The sequence below is a fragment of the Nyctibius grandis genome, chromosome 1 (genome assembly GCF_013368605.1).
Source record: "Nyctibius grandis isolate bNycGra1 chromosome 1, bNycGra1.pri, whole genome shotgun sequence".
NCBI lineage: Eukaryota > Metazoa > Chordata > Aves > Nyctibiiformes > Nyctibiidae > Nyctibius > Nyctibius grandis.
In genome coordinates this window covers 56,815,465-56,827,330 of record NC_090658.1, presented here as the reverse complement: position 1 = coordinate 56,827,330, position 11,866 = coordinate 56,815,465, and positions in this window count along the sequence as shown.

Here is an 11,866-nt window from a genome sequence, read left to right as displayed (position 1 = left end):
AAAACTGATTTATAAAAAATGACTGTATTTTTTCATCTTATTTTTTAGCTCATTATATATGTTCAGCTAAATAAAAAAAAGGAGTCGGAGGAAGCGATTTGAAGACTTTCTATGTGAAAATCCATGTAAAACAAGGTAGCTGACTTCCCTTAGCAAGATATCCATATGGGATGCACTCCTGAGGATATACCCAATTAGCTTTGCTGCAGCCAATGTTTGTGGACATAAATTCATGGATCCTGATCCCCTTGCTGCCACTGTGTAAACAGATTGTTTATCACTGAAGTTTTGGACAGGCACAGAAGCCTGCTTGTATAATTAAAGTTGTAGCATCTGCACAATAGTTATACACTTAAAATTACTGTGCCTCAGCATCACCTCCATCTATTGATCTTCAAACCAGCACAAAATGAAATTGAAAATACAAGCAGTTCAGGCAAAAATTCCATTAAGGCCTGTAAAGAGTACAGGATACTGCAGGGTTTCTAGTGCAAGGGCAGGACAACAATATTTTTCCTATCTCACAGGAATGTTGTAAGAAGCATCTTAATATTATGTGATGGGAAGGGACATAAATCTGTATGGATAAAATGCAATTATGCTTAAGCAGTTACCCTCTGTAGAAGAAGAGAAATAAGTTTTAAACTCTTTGGAAAGCCCTTCTCCCATGCTACCAAATCATTTAAATCACGGAGTAGTCTTTGGATAATATTAGAGCTGCAAAAACTAGCCTGGCCATAACTTTATGAAAGGGATAAATTAAATACAACTATTAACTCTTGACTGTTTGTTTGAAAAATAAAGGCCCAGTTTGCATTAACAAGGTTGAATTGGATGACTTCTTTTGGAAAAAAACTTGGATCCTTTTTTCTACATTTTATAAAAAAAATGTGTAATGTTTCAGGTGACTGCTGCATTCTATACTTGAGCCTTTATTTGAAAAAAGATTCAGGGATAACAAATTCTAGTACAAATATTTGGGGAATACCTTGTTTATTTCCAGGACAAATATTATTAAACGGATTTGAAAGAGAACCGTGCAAAGATGAATTTTACCAGTAACAGAAAAACTTTCTAAAAGGAGTGCTTCTCATCAAGCATAATCATACTGCCTAAACAGGTGCTATTTAGTGAGATGATTGACCTTAAATCTAGCCGTAACAGAAACTTGTATTCCTCAGTTACTCAGATGGACTGTAGATTTGACAACTTTATTTATGATAAACTCCTTTAGGAGTGAAATAGTATTCCGTGTTGGTTCCTTCTCATGTGTTTTGCTAAGTGGCAGTGCCCATTTCATAAGTGGCTATTGCAAATCAAAATGAGCCTGGAAAAGAGACTGGTCTGTACCCAGCCTCCCAGTCAGGGCCGGCTATAACAGCGCTGCATGGCTGTGGGGGAAGGATTTTTTTTGGGCGACGGCTGTGCAGGGGCAGCAAAACAGCACTGCTGCCAGAGCCTGGTGCAGAGCAGCCGGGACCCCTTCCTGGGGCTGTAGGACCTGTAGCACTGGGCTACAGGGGCTGAGGGCTACCCATGCGAGCCACTGGTCCTGGACTGGGTCCTTCAAAGTGGCGTTGCAGCGCTTTCCACCTCCCCTTCTGGTACCATGCTGTGTACACCTAGAAATTGCAGCAGGGAGTTTAGTTTCTTGAGTGTGGGGAGGGGGGGAAGAAAAAAAGCAGTGGTTGGGGAAAACAGGTTGGTTGTGGCAAGGTGGTGTCATGCTATGCAGACGTAGGAGTCCTGAAATACCAACTACTCTTTGAAAGCCTAATGCAAGTCTCTTGCTGCAGCAGAGTCCAGCCTGCTGGGGAAGCAGCGAATGGGTGGGCAAGTGATGCTCAGCCCCTGGCAAGGGCAGGCCCCACCGCTGCCTTCCTGGGGTAAATGGAGATAAAGCGGGCTGGCCAAGGGTGGGAAAGGTCAGGCTCTGAGTGGGCAAACAGATCCGTGTCCTGCACCACTTCTGAGAGAAGATCTTTCTCTTACCCGTTGCTTTCTTTGCCTTTCAAAGGATTGGTGTACCCTTTCTGATACCTTGTACTAAGCTCCAGATTTTGTCTATAGGTGCGGAGACAACTTTTGAAAGGAATGAAGTGGCTTACAGTCAGCAATGCTACCTTCTCCACAGGTACAACTAATTCCTATATAAGAAGGGGTACAGAGCGGAGCAAAGAGCACAGCTGAGCAGGGGTGGGCAGGCTGAGTGATGTGGCTGCATACTTTAGGAGTTACACGTTTGTCTGGTTCGATTACCGAATCATGCCCCTCTTTCTCTGTTAGGTGGCAGAAGTGTGTTTCTATCAGGGATTTGAATCAGGAAACAAACGCCATGGTTTAGCTACCATGTCTGGGGACAATATTTCAGGCAGGCTAGCGGGAGTGGTACGATTAAAACCCTAGTGTACTTTATATCAGTTCCTCATTTGTTTTGTATGATCCTGCTCTCACCAAAGTCAGTGGGAGAATTCACCCATTTAAATAGCGCTTTCACTGGCATGGCTTGTATTCATTTTTGTCACATTGATCTGCCCTTTCTTTTTTGCCTGCTGGCCGGTGGACGTCCTCAGGTGCAGGAAGCAAACAGCACGGGAGTATAAAGGAGCTTCTGACAGTCCCGCAGTTTCATGGTTAGACTGGACAGCCCCAGAAAGCTGGAGGCGAGGGCAGGCAGGGTCTGGTCATGAGCAGAAAGCAATGTCAAGCTTCCAGCCTTACTGAACAGTTTATGTTTTTTAGTTACTTCACGGGAGAAAAGAGCAGAGTGTGGGAAGGTGATACTGGCAACATCGCCTATGATTTAGGGTTGCATGGCCACACATCAGGGGGTCTGAACGCTGCCTGTGTATGAAGACTATTGGCACAAAATGTGGGAATCATGCAGAGCTTCAGGCATGTCCCGCCTTATGCAGAGCTAGAGAGCAGCCCAGGGGCTATAACAAACCAGTCAGACTCAATTAAAAGTGCAACTATTTATGGGAGGTTGTCTATTTTCTCTTGTGACTTGTAGATGTTGTCTCTTGTTCACCCAGGCTCTGAGCCCTATCAGTTTGCACTTAAATATAGCTTTCCCAGGTTTTCAAATCTGCTGTTTTCCCAGAGGAATGTCTGTTCCTGGCATGTAGCCCTCCTTCTCTTTTATCATACTGAAAATTATCTCACTCACTGAGCGTTGGTAGCTTCTGGTAGATGACCAGCAGCTTAAAGATTGCTGACTACCAGACCCCTCCTGTCTGCCTTCAAATGGAGGGTGTTGTGGTTCATTTGATCCTCCCCTTACCGATGTCCCGTGCCTCCAGTTTCTTCATCACAGCCCTTGCTATGATCCTGAAATATCTTGCCAAGTAGAGAGCGATGGAGGAGGTTTGCCTTCCTTGCAGTCTGAGGCAGGTGGTACTGGGAATCACAGAAGCAAGTGCATGCAGAAAGGGTGGTGTTGCGGCATGTGACGCCTACGTGTATCCAGTTCTCATATGCCTAATTGTCACGGACAATGCCTAAGCGCATGAGTCAAAGCTGTCAAGATCAAGTGCTGTTTTTGCATATACTCTCCAACTTAGCCAAATACTGTACTTGCAGGGAATTTTTCTCAAGAAAATCTAAAGGATTAGACTAAGTAATATCCATAAGTGACATTTTAAATACAGATGCACAGCGCTTTGTTTAACTTTTAAGTAAGTGATTTAGGTACTATGAAACAACTTTCTTGCATGTTTTTTTTTAATAGGTATTTAATTTGCCATCTTTGAAAAAACTTGATTCGGTATGATTCCGCTCTCAAACCAAGGCTCACACCTGCATAAATTTTTTAATCATTCAGAACTGAAATACATTTATACATTTGTTACTGCAAGTGTGCCATGGCTAATGACTAGTGGCTAATTTAGCTGTTATCAGTTAGGTTCTGTAATTGTCACTTGAGGTCAGAGAGATCAAAGGTCTGGTATTTTAAGGGATTTGGCACTTCTAGATAAAAACATTTTGCCTTCCATGCATGTCCAGTCTCTAAAGATAAATAGGGAGGAATACGGTAAAACCCTGATATCTCTGTGGAAAGGATAGTTGGAATGGAATTTGTATAATTACCTTGCATGGTAGTTGTTTGCATTTGTCAGCATACCTTTATTTTTGTTTTCGACTTGTTATAAAGCCTTTTGCACTTATTTTTTGTACTGATGATATGAACATGTGATGCCTGCTGCAGTGAAGAATTTGTCATTGAAACAATTGCTTCCTGACCACATCAGTTCTTCAGGCAGAGTCCTATCAATGATTATAGCTTTTGGGGCTTTAAACTGAAGTTATTTTAACATATGGTAACACTACTTGATAGTTTCCTCTGGGAATCCCACCCACTGTGTTAGCTGCAAACAGCTATATGAAGAATGCTGTTCTCATGGCTCAAACGTTTGTAATGCTGTCCCACCCAAACTAACCTCAGCGTGAGTGACTTCTAGTCCATGACCGAGATAAGCAATGGAACTATATGTTACAGTCCCTCTGATTTAAAGGTATTTCTTCCAAACAAGTCAGTATTTAACTTTATTTTACTCTTAACAAAAATACAATCATATAATTGTAAAAAAGACAGGTGCTCAGTCTGTTGTACAAAAGAAACGCATCGCTGGTTTGATCTGAATGGGTGGTATAGAATTCTGTTAGTGCAATCAAGTAAAATATGGAGTGTGAAAGGGTATTTTCCTAAGTGGAGGAAAAAATTGGCTTACATTAAGTGAAACGTTAATGGCAATTTCACTAAAATGAAATTTTCTTACTGCTGCAGTTCTTTCTAGCTGCACTGTAATTTTAAACTAGAAACCATCCTAGCAATTCACGATAGCAGGACTGTTTTTAAAAATATTAATTTCATAATGCATGTGCATGGATTGCAAAATCCTGGAAGTGTCCCAAGTTATCATGATAATGCAGGATTTTTTTATTTGATGAGAATCTTTGGATAATTTCTTCTGTAATACTTTTTCCCCTCATTTCCTTACTGCTGCTGCTAGTGTTTTGTACCAGATGCTGTTCTGTCATTAAAGCAGCTGCTTCCTGATTTTTTTGTGCCTGAAAACTTGTCTACCTTTCCTAAGTGCATCAGTTGGTCCAATAAAATCTATTTCACGTTTCTTCAAATCTTGCTCCTTTTCTGTTGTTAGGCCACCAACATTACTATTACGAATACCTTTATGTGCCCCAAATACTCCATTATTGCTTTTGCTTAAATACAGTGCTGCCTTTATGTGTGCCAGATGTGGTTAATGGAGGTATGTGCCATGGATTCAGTGCTATCTTATTCATTTGATATCTCCACCTCTTGGAGAGTCTGTCTGCATTTATATTCCTATGGAAAAGGTGTAAAAGCGGGGTCAGATAATACTGCTGCAGGTAGCTGGCCCCATTGCCTACACATACATACGCAGAGAGAGAGAAGGCCTCTTCCAGTTCAAAGAAATAATAGGTATTTACCTCCACAGAATGAGAGAGAAACCAGTGCATGATAGGTAAGAAAAATATGAGCTTGTTATCAGCTGATAATATTGCTGTTTCTCTCCCCTTGCATACAGCAGCAACCAGCTGAATGGAGGCAGTGGCCCTTCCCCTGTTTGCAAAGGAACTTCGCTCTGTCCTGGGCAGCCCAGGTGTTTGACAGCTCTAGGCTGATATCTGAAGCTTTGGGTGGGGTTCTGCTGCCTACATGTAGCCCTGTGGTGCCACCTGAGATGTCTCAGGTGCCTATAGGTGTCTCATCAGCCCCATATGTCACCTCTTATTGGGTGGCTAAATAGGACTGGTATCCAGTGTATACGTTACTAAATCATTTTGCTGTGTCTGAAAACAATATGCAAAGACAAGAGCAGTTGGAGGTCACCACCACTGGTTTTGTTGCCTGTATCCATTCATCCGTTCAGCTTTGGGCTCTCATTCTCATCATACTTCTTCCGTGGTGCAGTTTTATGCCTGAGTAGGTATACTGGTGGCCAAAAGGGGCAATGCTTTTACTTTCTTTGCGCTTGGCATCACTCTCCCACTGCTCCTCTTAGTGCTGAAGCAGTTCGCTTTGAAGTCAGCTGAACAGCAGTGTTGGAGAAACAGACCCAGCAGAAACATGTAAGTGAGAAAGGAAAGTGGCTGTTCAGCTGGCGGCTACCCTGTGGTTCAGCCCTATCAATGAACTGCCTGGTTAGGTACCTGCCTGGCCCTACAAGTTGTCTTGTCTTTGGCTCTACAAATCCAAAGTAATTCAGTGATTCAGGAACAAAATGAATCACAAAGGCTGTAAAAGGCAAATATCGTCTGAAGATAAATCATGCACAGTCAAAGGAGCTGGGTCTGTGAAGTTAATTTCCAGGGAAGATTAAATGAATCAGAAAGCAGACCCTTTTGAGGATGCATTGCAACGTTCTTTGACAAAATTCTTCCCCTAGAGCCCCCTGGCAATCTGCAGACATCCCCAGACTAAACCTAAGAGGCTTCCTGTAAATAAAGAAAGGACAGGCTCTGGAGGCAATTGGGACATCTGTGAAAAGCCTCTTTGTGCCAGTCTGTGAGGGCTGAAAACTTCTTAGGCAGCAGATCTATGGATGCCGACAGGAACAACTCCTCCAGCTGGTTTGTCTCTCTGATGGGCGAGCGAGTGGCTGGCTCTGCTGCTGGCTCTGAGGTGCTGTACCCTGCAGCTGAGGGAGACTGGCAAAGTTACTGGGGCACCTAGCAAATGTAAAGCCTTGCGAAGCATTTGGGGCTCATGCTATCTAACTGCTTTCTGCCTCTCCTGGTGCAGGAAGGTGGATGGTTTCCAGCTGAAACAGTTGAAGAAAAATTCCTGCTAAGAAAGAAAAAGTAGAGGTTTAACTCTGATAAAGACTCTAGTGACGGGCTGGGATCAAACCTAGTAAGGCCAGGGCATGGGCTGGTGCCATCCCACTGCGCATGTTGTCTGTGAGAGACGCAGAGATGCTTCTGCTGCTGTCAGGCCAGGGGGTGGTGAATCAGGGATCCTCACTGCTTCCCTGATTGTTCCCTTCTCGCTGCACCAAGTGAAGCTCAGGAAAAAATCAGAGCTCAGCACAAAACCCAAGCTGAGCACAGTTTGGAGAGGAGGCCCTGTAAGGAGAATGCAGAGAGCATCTGAATCGCTTTGCCACCCACGGAAATACTCTACAAATAATGTTGTGTTGTTTAGTTAAAAATTTCATGCTGGAATGGTGTAATCTTGGATGTATATAGGGGAGAGTACCCAAAAATTAATATTACATTAATTATTAGTGACAGCTTTGGCTGAATTTGAAAGTGTTTCCTAAAGGTGAAAAGCAATCCTCAGATTAACAGGGTTCCTGGATCAGCCCTAGGACTTGTAGGCTTCCTCAGGCGTTGTTGGAAAGGTTTTGTTTTCCTTCATCTTTCATATTTGGATTTGGTAACGTTCCTTTCCCGTTGCTAGTGTTACCGTGCCTCTGTTTATTAGTTGCTATTCCTAAAAACAAATCCAGGCTTAGACTTTCGTGGGAAGAAGACGTGGAGTGGGGAAATGGAGGAAGGCCCTTTGGAAGATTTGTGGCATTTGATAATGTTACAAATGAGGCCAACAGCTATTTTAAAAAGAGCTTTTCAAGTGGTTTATTTCTGGCAGAAATGGAGGAGTCCGAAGAAACCCTTACCCTCTCTGTTCTAAGGCTCGGAATGTTGTGCCTGTTGTGTTTCTTCCTCTGCTGCATACTTTATCATCTTCTGCGGGTGTCAGTGGAGGGTTTCATAACACATTGCTGGTTTCACTCTCCTGCTCTGAGATCCGGGTGCAGCTTTGCACTTTGCATCTTTGTAAATAAATAATCAGTTTTAACAAAGGAATTGTTCGAGGTGGGCAGAGTATTTTAATGGCATCTAAGTTAAGAATCGTGATCTTTAAATGTTTGTTTTGTTATTTTTGACCTGCTGTAGTTAAAATTATGTCCAAGGAGGTACAAAGAAGAAATAGGACAAAAAGCCTAGCTGACCTGCAGTTGTAACAGAGGCACACACATCTTCATTATTATTATTCATGACTCCTGGTGTAACTGTAGGACAGAGGAGTCACATTCCTTGGCAGCTGAAGTGCTGGGCACTGCTGAAACACAGGACTGAAATAGTCCAAAGCTTTTACCTGACAAGAAATAATGAGTGGAGGTAGTAGTGGAGCACAAGGAAACAGCAAAATGTTAGGATGTGCAGAGATGCTTACGTGCCCGAAGCTTGCCCAGTTTGCTACCTGTATCAGCTGGTCATCTCAAAGCTGTTCCTGCTCCCTGCAGACCTTGCCACAAACACAGCTGGAGGCAGTCTTGCTTGCAGCACATCTACCTTGGTATTTGTCAGCGTGGTGGGCTGTGGACATCTCATAACATACATCTCAGGGCCTACTGTTTTACTAGTTCTCTCCGTGTTGTATTAAGAACACATAATTGAGGCTTCACTGATGCTTTCTGGCAAAGAAGACCCCTTTGGGCTCAGCACTACACTGGGAGACATCCAAGGTTTTGCTTTACCCTCTTTTTTTTTGGAGTGGGACCTCCAGAAGCAGTCATGCACCTCATTCCACACTCAAAATAGCAAAGCCCTTTCTGTGGAAAAGTAAACCCTCCTGGTTCCCAAGGAAAGAAATACTACCGAATAGTACCATGTGGGCTTCAGTACCACGCGTATGACAGGGAGGACACACTTCAAAGTACAAAAGAAAGAATTTAAAGATTGTTTAAGAAAAAGTTAATGAACATGGTGGATTAAATAGGAGTAAAAGCATCTCTCCTGGCTAGTGTCACCAGCTTGGCTGAGAGCGGGTTTAGAGGCAGGGTCAGCTGCATTGGGAGGGCAGAAACATGCACAGGTGTAGGACACAGGGGTGCCTGGGACTGTAGGGTCCGTGGCTCAAATGAGATGTCTACATACTCGTTGAATCCCACCCAGAGAGTCCAAGGAACATGTCCCAGGGAGTTTGGTACATACAAACACTTTAAACACACACAGTGAATGGGGGGTGTGTGTGGGGTGATCCTGCAGGGCTCTTTGCTGGGAACTGTGCTCTTGTATTCAGTAACTTCAGCAAAACTTTCCTGTGGGCATTTGCATCCCTAGCACACCGCATACTTGCTGAAACCAGTTTTCTGCTGCACTCCCCCTCCTCACGTCCCTGGTCAGGACCATTTCTGGTCTGATGCTGACAAAATGTTGCCAGCTGGTGATTGCTACTTCAGGGCAAGGACAGATGATTTTATATTTCATAATGAATGTTTCACAGGATTTGCTAAAATTAAGTTTCGTTCCCAGCTAGCTTCCCTGGTTTGGTTTACTGTTGTCTTTTTTTCATGTTCGTGGCATCGCATTTCAGACTAGATTTAAACTGAATTTTCCAGGGCTTGGATCTATTTGTTTTTTACATATACATTCATCCTTTTAACAATTGTTACACCATTTGTCAGATCAGATTCACAGAGTTTTGAAGCGTACCTTCTGTCCTGGGCCAGACACAAGCTGTATGGTTGAGGGACTTTGTTGCTCTGTGTTTACATACTGTCGAGCTCAAATGGCACCTGATCCTGACTGAGCGAGCCCTTTGTTACTTCTGTGCTATAAATAATACCGTCGTCCTCTACCTGGTAAATGTTTTTAAGATGAGTCTGTAAGTGCTTGAAGCATGAGTGCTTGGATATTATGTTACAATTATGTTATAATGGCATAGTATAGTGGATACTCTTAAGCAGATTCTTGCTCTCACATAGTTGGAAATTTCTCTGGAAATGCTAGTTACGGCTTTATTTTCTGAAATGCAAAGTCCACGTATGAGTTCTTTCCCAACAAGGACAAATTCCAGCATTGCTGCTTTTTTAAATGCTTGGCCTCTGCCAGTCACCTCCAGTTAGATCCATCAGTGATGTATTAAGGGTTTCTGTTGCTCCCTCATTTTCTTCTGACAGTAACTCCAAAAAAGGCTTTTTCAGAGTAGGAAAATTGTTTCAATCATATTTTCATTCAGTTTTGTGGTCTCTTTCTTCATTTCAGTGATTAAGGACTTGGCAGGGCTGGACTGCTTTTTTGGTTTGGAAGATAGCTTTGGTTTGGAACATCCCAAAATAAATGATGTCCAAAAGTTTCCTCTTTGTCTGCTGTGATTTCAAAGCAGTTTTCGTGGCTCAGTTCAGGACTGCCTAATAGAAGAAAATGGAGCAATAATTACTGCCTGCAGAGCTTCTAGCACAGCAGTTATTTAACTAGCTGCAAAATAATTTAAGGAACCAGCAAACGTCTCTTAGAAAATTTCTCGCTCCCTCAGGAACTGTGCACTTTGAGCCAAATGCTTTTCCTTGAGTGGGGCATGTAATTCCCGTGGCAGTCAGACGCAGTGGTGGCCGCAGTGTGCCAGGCATGGGAAGAGCAAGGGCACCGTCCACAGTCCTGCCTGCCTGAGGTGTGAAGCTCACCCCTGTCAGTGCTGCCTGGTGTGCTGGGTGTCGTGGCTCCCCATTGCTTCTGGAAATCTTAATGGTGCACTCTTTTCAAACCCTGCCAGTGACTAAAAAAAGAAAATCAGAGTACTCATCCCTCTGCGAAACCCACAGCGCTCACTAAGTTCAGACCGCAATCTTGGCCCCAGCTACACAAAGCAGGCAGAGGACTGCCCTAATGGGGTGGCCAAGATTTCCTGGTCACGCAGGGGAAATTTCGTGAGAGGCACAGCCAGCACATTGCCAGCCAGCTGGCAGCATGGGGAACCGGGGCGTCCGGGTGAAGAGGCTGGTCTCTGCCCCGCACCTTGCTGGGGACAGCCCCACTGGTGCCTGCTCCAGGAGCAACTCGGGACAGGGATGAGAGGCTTCAGTCAAGATGATTTAAACAATGAGCTGAAATAGCTTTGACCGTACCTTGCAATAACTGACCTTGTTCAGGCTGAATTTTTGTAAAATGAATGTGAAAATGTAAAGTGAGATTACCTGGGCAGCGCGGAAATGTACAGATGCGCTTTGTCAGATGCCACAGCTTGCAGAGCATCTCCTTCTGTTTTACAGGTGTAGCCACAGAAAAGCAGACACCACAAAACAAACTCATGAATAAAGTCTTTGGTGGGTATAAAACTTCACTTACATAGTTTATTCTGTTGACTAAAAAGGGCTATTCATTTGCTCAGAATTAAAAATTTATATACACATTTGTAATGTTCAGATCTAATGTTATCAGGGTGACTTTATTTATTTTAGTTAAAAGCCAAAGTCCTTGTCATTTCAAGAAAAGAAAAACCCACTTAGTGGTAGTAATTAAAAATTATTTAGGCTTTCGGCATATCATTAACAAAACTCTACATGTTTTAGAAACAGTAGGCTAGTGGTAGTCTTGTAAGCCCATATGGAGTTAGTTAATAATGGGGCTTTCTAGATGGCCTGAGGGCATGTGCGCAGTGGCAGGTATGGCAAAACCTGATCAAGCCTTCTCCTGGCCGTAGGCTGCTCATCTGTGGTCGGGAAGCCGAACGTGTGAGGGTTTGCTTAGGGCGGTGAGAGCGCTGCCACGCAGCTTCTGCCTGCAGCTCTCCCGCAGCTGGACGGATCAGTGCCGAAGCATTTTGGGCCTGGCTCCTGTCTCAGTCTTGTGTCCTTGTGTGATTCAGGGGGCAAAAGCCACAGGCTGCAAAGTCTAGCCTGTGGGGGAGTTTAATCGGATGGAAAGTGTTCAGTGGGTGGGAAAATGGGACACACCATCCATAGCACACATTTTTGCTGGTGCTTTTGGTGTCCCAGGGGGTGCTGTTATCCCAGTAAAGATGTTAATGAATAGTGTTTTCCAGCAGAGAGAGATTTTATTAACACTGGTGCAATCTCTTGCGTAAAATCTTAAC